Below are 8,420 nucleotides of genomic sequence, written 5' to 3'. Positions count from 1 at the left end.
TGGCTGTCATAAGCGTGTACGGTTGTTGCGCTTTAACTTCTCCCCAGATCTCTGGCTTCAAGCCCTCAATAAAGGTCCTCAATAGCTATTTTTGAGACCAATCATGAGTTTGATTAGATAACCTTTCAAACCTGGTTCGGTACTCTTGAATGGTGGAGGTTTGTCTGATCTTTGCTAGTTGTCCATCAATGTTCTCATAATCGGTTGGTCCGAAGCAGATCAACAGTCCTTCTTTGAATTATCACCATGAGAAGACTCCATGAGTATGTTCAAACCAGTCAAACTACTGTATGGTATCCCCCTTCAAGATATATAGCTGCAATTTTCACCATAGATGCATCCATGATTTTGTGGTACCAAAAATATCGCTCCGCGCGCGAGATCCAACCAATCGGGTCTCCTTCTTCCCATCTAGGGAAGTTCACTCTCATGCGTGAATAGTTGGGGTCGGTCATAGAGCCTCCCCCCTCTTGAAAGTCATCTCTTCGGGCTTAGTGCGATTGGTTAGAGCTCTCTCCTTGATGTGATTTCTTCGGGTTTGGTGGTCAGCCCAAACTGAGTTTGGTAAAGAGAGTCCAAATCTTATCCTTCATTCACGTCTCAAAGGCTTCAAATTTAGCATTGATTACCTCCTTAGATGCCATAGTATATGCCTCCAAATCTGTGATATTAAGATCTCTCTTTTGTTATCGGGTTAAAGGCATGTATAGGTTGAGAGAAGTGATGGTTGAAAGGGTTGGTGGATTGGTGGATGTAGGCTACGGTTTAGGCTTGTTTTGTGGCTGTTTTGGGTACAGTTTGACGGTGTGGTTTGGTGAAGTTTTAGGGCTATGGATAAAAATTTTAGATCTGTGGTAGATGGCAGCAAAAGTTTGATAGAAATCAATGGAAGTTTCTGCAGGTATGTGTTGTCTTATAAGAGCAGAATTATCGTCAAAGAAACAGTAGTTTCTCAATGAAATTTCTACCAAAAACTTAAAAAATTTGAGGAGAGAATTAATATAAAAATCTCAGTTTATATGACAGCAAGGATATCCAATTTAATCAAGAAAATTTTGGCAGTATAATAGCAAGGAAATTAGTGTAAGTTGTGATAGCAGAATTCTCGTCGAAAAATTTTAACGGTTTGCGACGAAAATTTACAGTAACACAAAATCATTTTTAGAGATGAATTCCTCAATAGATCAATCTTAGATGGAAGCCAAGATAATCTATGAAGTGTATAAGAAATTTCATCCAAAAAAGTTTATAGATAGATGGGTTAAGGCAATAATATGCGGCTGAAATTTTCTGCAGCACAGATTTTCAAGTGTAGCAGATTGGATGTAAAATATCAGTGGTTTATATTGAGAATTTTTTGACAAAACCAAAGGAAAATCCACTGTTAAGAAGTGTCAAAGCTATCATAAAATTTTATAAAGATTTGGATAGAAAAAATATAGTAGCAAGATCAAACAAACTATGCTATGCGGTTGGAATTTTACAGTGTAGATTTTCACGTATAGAAAATTAGACGTAAAAGATCAATGGTTTATATTGAGAATTTTTTGACAAAACTAAAGGAAAATTTGCTGTTAAGAAGTATAAAAGCTGTCATAAAAATTTCGTAGAGATTTGGATAGAAAAAACATAGTGGTAAGATCAAATAATCTGTGTTATGCGACTGGAATTTTGCAATGTATCTTTCGTCGTAGAGATGAAAACTTTATGATGAAAAGTTTATGCAGCAATTTTGAAACAATTTTTTTTTTAGATTTTCGAATAATGATAACTAAATTACAACAGCAGTAAGATAGCAAACCAGAACCTGTTGCAATGCACAGGGAGATCAAAGGATGATCCGCACTGGTGGAGATGATGGCAGAATTTGGTGGCAATCTTTTAAGCAATTGTGAGAATTGCTTTGGGTGGTTGTGGAAGGGCAGCGAGATGCCAAGAACGCTACTCTGATACCAGGTGTTAGAACCCTTGTAGATTCTAAGCTTGGGGCTGATTTCTTTAGGGGATCGGCCTCCTTAGAACTCTATAGGGGTTCCTTCCTCCAAGTTGCTGCTTAAAGGCTGCAGAAAAGATTCATCTATTGCTTATCAAAAGAGGATGAATACATAGCTATTTATAGGGTTTCTAAACCCTAACTCCTAATATGACTCCTACTCAAGACTACTACTTCTAACCAACTACTAATAGGACTTCTAGAAACAATCTCCTAACCCTAGCAGACCTCTTCACCTCTTTAATAGGGGTTGGCTTAGGTAGGTTTTACATGAACGCCCCTCTCAATTAGGACTCTCTTAACTAGCGTCCTAATAGAACCCCTATAAAGTTCCAAGGATATCGATCCCCTAAAGATATCCACTCCAAGCTTATAATCTACAAGGGTTCTGACATATATAAGATAGGGGCTCTGACGGATATCTCAAATATGAACCTCTACTCGTAGCAAAGCATGTCATATGTATATGACCTTCTAGGCCGAATATCGAGCTAGTCGTGAGTCATACCTATCAAAACTCCTTTTGGCTCGGTGAGTTATTATCTTTATAATAATTCATTCGACTCATCAACTACGGACGTACTATGCTACTACACCATGACCCCCAGATGATATAGGGGAATCTAGTCCTTTGAATATATCTATCCTCAGTTACTGTATGCCTATAGTCCCTCATCTATCTAATATCCCAGAGATCGTATACTGGGTATGGTGTTGTCAGACTCATACGGTTTCTACTCGAGTCTCGCTCTAATTGGATTCTCCCAAAGAACACTTTCTCTCTCAATCCGAATGACCCTGGCTAATGATTTGTTTGAGCAATAACATATAGGACATTCCTCTCATGACACTGAGAGCGGATGATCCTCTATCAAAATGCAAAAGCCCTCGTAAGGTTGACTGCCACTCCCGATAACCGATTATGCTAGATCTGAAACTTTTAAACCTATCAGTCTAGTATCGAAGAGTAGAGTACTCATACAGGACATCCTTAGTCTCTCAAGTCTAAGGACCAAGTACACCACTAGGACAATGAAATCGTTGTCTGATAATGAGGTATCATTAACCATCCAGCATTTCGCGAGCGAATCAGTTAGTGAACTTATTCTTCAATGAGTACTTGCTTTATAGCCCTTATGTCCCTACACGAGCAGCTATGAAACCAGCTACCTCTATCATATGGACGGGTAAACAGTACACAAGTCTATCCGGTTATCTCGATTTCTCTTTCGATTAACTTATGATCAGGATTATTTAGGGTTTGTGTTTAAAGGTGAATCGATCTCATTATCGTGATCTCATCAAAATCCTATTCTTATTGCATAGATCCATAGACATCACAAAACATATATATATATATATATATATATATATATATACATATATATATATATGTATATATATATACATATATATGTATATATATATACATATATGTATATATATATATATATACATATGTATATATATATATATATACATATGTATATATATATATACATATGTATATATATATATGTATATTTATATGTATGTATGTATATATATATGTATGTATATATATATGTATATACATATATACATGTATGTATGTATATACATACATACATGTATATATATATATATATATACATATATATATATACATATATATATTTATATATATACATATATACATATATACATATATACATATATACATATATATATATGTAATAAGTAATATAGAATGATAAAATGTCAAATAATATAATAAAAAAAAGAATGTATATCATGTCACACGTGCCATCACTCACGTGATTGGCTTGTAGGGCACTTTTGACTAGGAGCATCTCCTCCAAATTATAACTAATACTCGACTGTAAAAAGATATAAATAAGATTTTATTAGTATAAAAAATAATTAACATCAAATATAATTGATAATCAATATGTGTAACTTTTTCTCACTAGGATCCATAGTGTAATGACACGATACAACTACAATATCGGAGAATGAACTAATTATTTCTTAGAATAATTGACCCTCCATAAGAGTATCGGTAACATCAGTAGTGTTTAGCAAGAGTCGATATATAGCATTTTGTAATACCATTAGTAAATCATTTTATATTCCGAAAACATACCGATATTGAATTGTTGGATTTAGATAATACGCTACAAGACATAATTTTGTTAGTATGAATTTTATTATATAAAAAATAATAAATTAAATTATTTTGAATATGAATTTACTTGCATTATGGATATCTTGATCTATATGAACTCCAATCCAACGATCAATGATCTGTACGTGTTGGTCGACATTAAAATCATCTTTGAATACTTTTCTAATCTCGTCTCTGGTTGAAATAAACATATATTTAAAATACAGTATCCGTCTGTAATATTCATTATTTTTATAAAAAAAAAATTATTTGTAAAGTCAAATTTTAATGACTAAACGGTTAGGTTGCAAAAAAAAAACAAAAAAATAAAAAAACGAAAAAACAAAACAAAACAAAATGAAAGGGCGAAAGGGTGGCGGTTTTATCGCACCGGCTCCCACGCTCGCTGTTTTCCCACGCCCACAGAGAGAGAAGCTGTGGGGCGTTGGGGAGAAGAAGAGAAGATGAAGAAGAGGAAGAAGAAAAAAAGAGGAAGAGTGGCAGCGGCAAAGGCTGCAGCGAGGAGGTGTGGGGCGTCGAGAAGGAGAAGGGAAGAAGAAGAGAAGAAGCGGAAGAAGAGAAGAAAAGAAGAAGAAGGAGAAGAGAGGGAAGATGTAGAGGAGAAAGAGGTGGCAGCAGCTAGGGCTGCAACACCTCTGTTTCCCGCAGGAGGAAACAGAGGAGAGGATGTGTGTGGCGTTGGGGAGGAGAAGGGAAGAAGAGGAGAAGAAGAGAAGAAGAGGGAAGAGGTGGCTGCGGCACCTCTGTTTCCCGCAGGAGGAAACAGAGGAGAGGAGGCGCTGTGCGTCGGGGAGGAAAGGGGAAGAAGAGGAGAAGAAGAGAAGGAAAAAAAGAAGAGGCTGGGGCTGCGGCGGTGGCAGCTGCAGCTGGAAGAGAAGTAGGAGAGGAAGAAAAGAAGGTGAGGTAGAAGAGAGGAAGGAGAGCTGCGGCTGCGGCTGTGGCAGGGAAAGAGGAAGAGGAAGGAAGAAGGGAAGGAGAGGAAGAAGAGAAGGGGAAGAAGGGGTTGTGGCTGCGGCGATGGCAGCTGCAGCTGGAAGAGAAGAAGGAGAGGAAGAAAAGCAAGGGAGGAAGAAAGGGGCTGCGGCAGCTGTGTTTCGGGAAAGAAAAAGAAGGAACGAGAGAAGGGTTGAAGGAAGTAGTACATGAAAGGGGATGCGGCGGTGGCTGCGGCTGCGATCATGGCTGCGGTTGCAGCTGCAACTGTGGTAGTGGCAGCAGTGGCCGGAAAAAAAAGAAGGCAGATGTAGAAAATGAAATAGGGAGAGGATACAAAGGAAAAATAGAAGAAGGATTTGGGCGTACACCTTCTTCGGATCTTTGGATCAAAACCTTCAAAAGGCAAGTGTTTCGATCCTTTCTATTGTAAGTATACTGATCTTTCCTAATACAAGTCTCCTGATCCTTCTTTACTCTAATTTTTATCTCTGCATTTACTTTGAATATGAGAAACTTTGAATCGTTCTAGCCTTATATTTGATATATCTCCTATTTAGACGTAATGATTTGAATCTGTGAAACTTCTGAGATTTTGACCTTTCTACCTTATTATGGTTATAACTTCATACACTGACCTCTGATTTGGACAAAACTTGTTTGATCAGAATATAGACTCATAAACCTTTCTTTTGATAGCTTATTTTAAGAATTTGGAATAAGTTTGCCTGTCCAAACTTTTGTTTCAAATGAGCCTACAGATTCTGCAAAACATGGATCGTAATTTCTAACCTTTCGATACTAAACTGCCTATAAGTTCTAATTGGAAACTTTGATTTATTCAAAACTTATTTCATTGGAAACTAGACTCGTATATCTTTCTTTTGATTCTTAGATTGAAAGATTTAGAGTCCAAATGCCTACCCGGTTATCTATTGAAGCTGACCCTATGTATTCTGCAAAATAATGATTTTGTTTTCTGACCTTTGGTTACTAAATCAATTGTAACTCTTTGTTGGAAACTTCGATTCATACGAGACTTATTTTATCTGAAAATAGATTGAAATATCTTTCTACAATGGCTTTCTTAAGTATATTAGAGTACAATTGATAGTTTGAATCATTTGTCCAATGTACCTCTCGAATTCTGCTAGAAATCGAGCTTTGGTCAATTTCGCATATTCAGGTTTCATTCCTTTGGAAATTGATTTCATTTAGCTTTCTTTGTTCAATTGAGCTTTATATTACTGCTTTGAATTCTTGTATGCTCTTGTTCTTAAATTATTTGCATTCTTGAAACCTATTGTGTAAAGTTTATGTTGTATCGTATCAACTTGTATAGGCACATGTATATCCCATTGTTCCGCATTTTCTTTCGATATGTGCCTCTTCCAGTTTCACTTCCTTGGACATTGAATTCATCTAACCTTCTTATTTCAATTGAGCTATATGTGATTACTTGGAATCCTTGTATTCTCTTGTTTTGATTTCCTTTCAAATCTGAATACATTTGTGAAAGATTATGTTTACATCGTATTGATTCGAAAGGCACATGTATGTTTCATTGTTCCGTATGTGCTTCCAATATGTGCTAATTTTATTATTCATACTATCCTTTTATACTCTGGTGTTTATGGGATATTATGAATCTTTGCCAGAAATGGTAAATGAAGTTATGCATAGAGCCCGCGATGCTCTGTCGGCCCTCTATGACTTCACTCAGACATGGGTGGATGGAGCTCCCAAACGTGGGAGACTTATGTTTGGTGGTCATTCAGAAATGGATGTACCATATTATGTTATGATCCCACTTCACCTTCTATGTGTTTGATATGATACCCAGAGCTTTGGTTATGTGTTTCTATATGTGCTTTGGATGAGAATGATATGAATGTAACGTCAAATTCGACGTTTGAGCTTTTGTTCCGTATTCGTTCTTTGATATGTTCCTAAATAATTCATATGTCGTTGATATGCTTTGAAATATTTCACATATCATTGATATGTTCCGAAATATTTCATTTATTATTGATATGCTCCGAAACATTTCATACGTCTTTGATATGCTCCGAAATGTTTAATTTGCTATTGTTATGCTCCGAAATGTTCCATATGTTGTTGATATACTCCGGAACATTTTGTTCGCTATTGATATGCTCCAATTACTCTATGCTCCATTTGTTATGAACCAAATATGTTTTGAATGACATGACATTTGCGATTATGTATCTAATGAGATGGTCTCTTGAGAGTTCTTGTATTTTACCTTGCATTGTGATACCTTATTTGTTTGAAACTGTCCCTTTTCATTCTGGATATATTTGTCACTTACTAAGCTATTTTTAGCTCACTCCGTTGTTATATAAATCTTTTAGGTCAACTTGTCACACTCTGAGATATTTGTATTGTGCTGAGGCAGTGGAGAGCTATTCAGAATTGTGGGCAAATCTTGTTGGTTGATATGTTATTATTGTATAAGTGCATTTTATATGAAATGAAATGAAATGTTGTCAATGAATCTGAATTGATACATTGTGTAAAAGTGTTAAAAAAATCTCTCTTATTTAGACTTTCGGAATGTTAAGTTTAGTTTACAATGATGTGAATTGGTGGTAAATGGTTAGAGTCTTGATTGTATAAATTATTTAGCTTGTGGATTTGTAAGTGTTGTTAATGTTTTGTTAAGTTGGCTTGGGTTTCCATAAATGTGAATTATCGAGTGATGTGATATATGATTATAAACTGCATAGGTTTTATGGATGTGAATTTGATTGAATGTTTTTCAGTGTCCTCAAATATTAGTTTGGATCCTGGATTATTGTTGAATTATAATATTATCAATTTTGAGTTAGGTTCACACCTCCTAAATAAGAATTAAATTCAGGGGGGCGTGACATTGTCGATGCTTGTTCATATTGATCTTATAGAGAACAATTTAAAGTGGTTCCACACCTTTTCTAATTTCAGTCGCGATCTCCCAAAATCTAGAGGAAAGAATAGACTTTTCTATCTTCTTTCAATCGCTCAATCTCGAATATCTGGAATCAAACCACTCTTATGAGGTGATCATTGCTTTCAAGCTATGCCTTTTTTGTTGTAATAACTTTAATGAAATAAAATTGGTAGTAAACCGAGTGACTCCAGGTCAGAGCATCTCACCGTTTACATACTTTTACTTTAAAGAGTTGACCCAATGATAATTATATATAAACTTTATAATTGATTATGCTTGAGCTACATAATTCTTGATCATGTCCAACTCATCAATATCCTTTGGCATTATATTTATGCAATGAGCTGCATATAGAGTCCAAAATAATGTTTTTC

The 8,420-nt window shown here is 35.6% G+C and overlaps 1 long non-coding RNA gene across 1 annotated transcript; it reads left to right on the top strand.

Moving 5' to 3' along the window:
• The first annotated feature begins 4,275 nt into the window (after positions 1–4,275).
• LOC135598148 (uncharacterized) lies at positions 4,276–7,776 on the top strand. Its single transcript, XR_010481499.1, has 2 exons — positions 4,276–5,498; positions 7,469–7,776. It is a non-coding gene; the product is annotated as an uncharacterized LOC135598148 (long non-coding RNA).
• The last annotated feature ends 644 nt before the right edge of the window (positions 7,777–8,420 follow it).

The sequence above is a fragment of the Musa acuminata genome, chromosome BXJ2-1 (assembly GCF_036884655.1).
Source record: "Musa acuminata AAA Group cultivar baxijiao chromosome BXJ2-1, Cavendish_Baxijiao_AAA, whole genome shotgun sequence".
In the NCBI taxonomy this organism is placed as follows: Eukaryota; Viridiplantae; Streptophyta; class Magnoliopsida; order Zingiberales; family Musaceae; genus Musa; species Musa acuminata.
The sequence above is the reverse complement of the archived record's forward strand: the minus strand, read 5'-3'. Positions and strand labels throughout refer to the sequence as shown.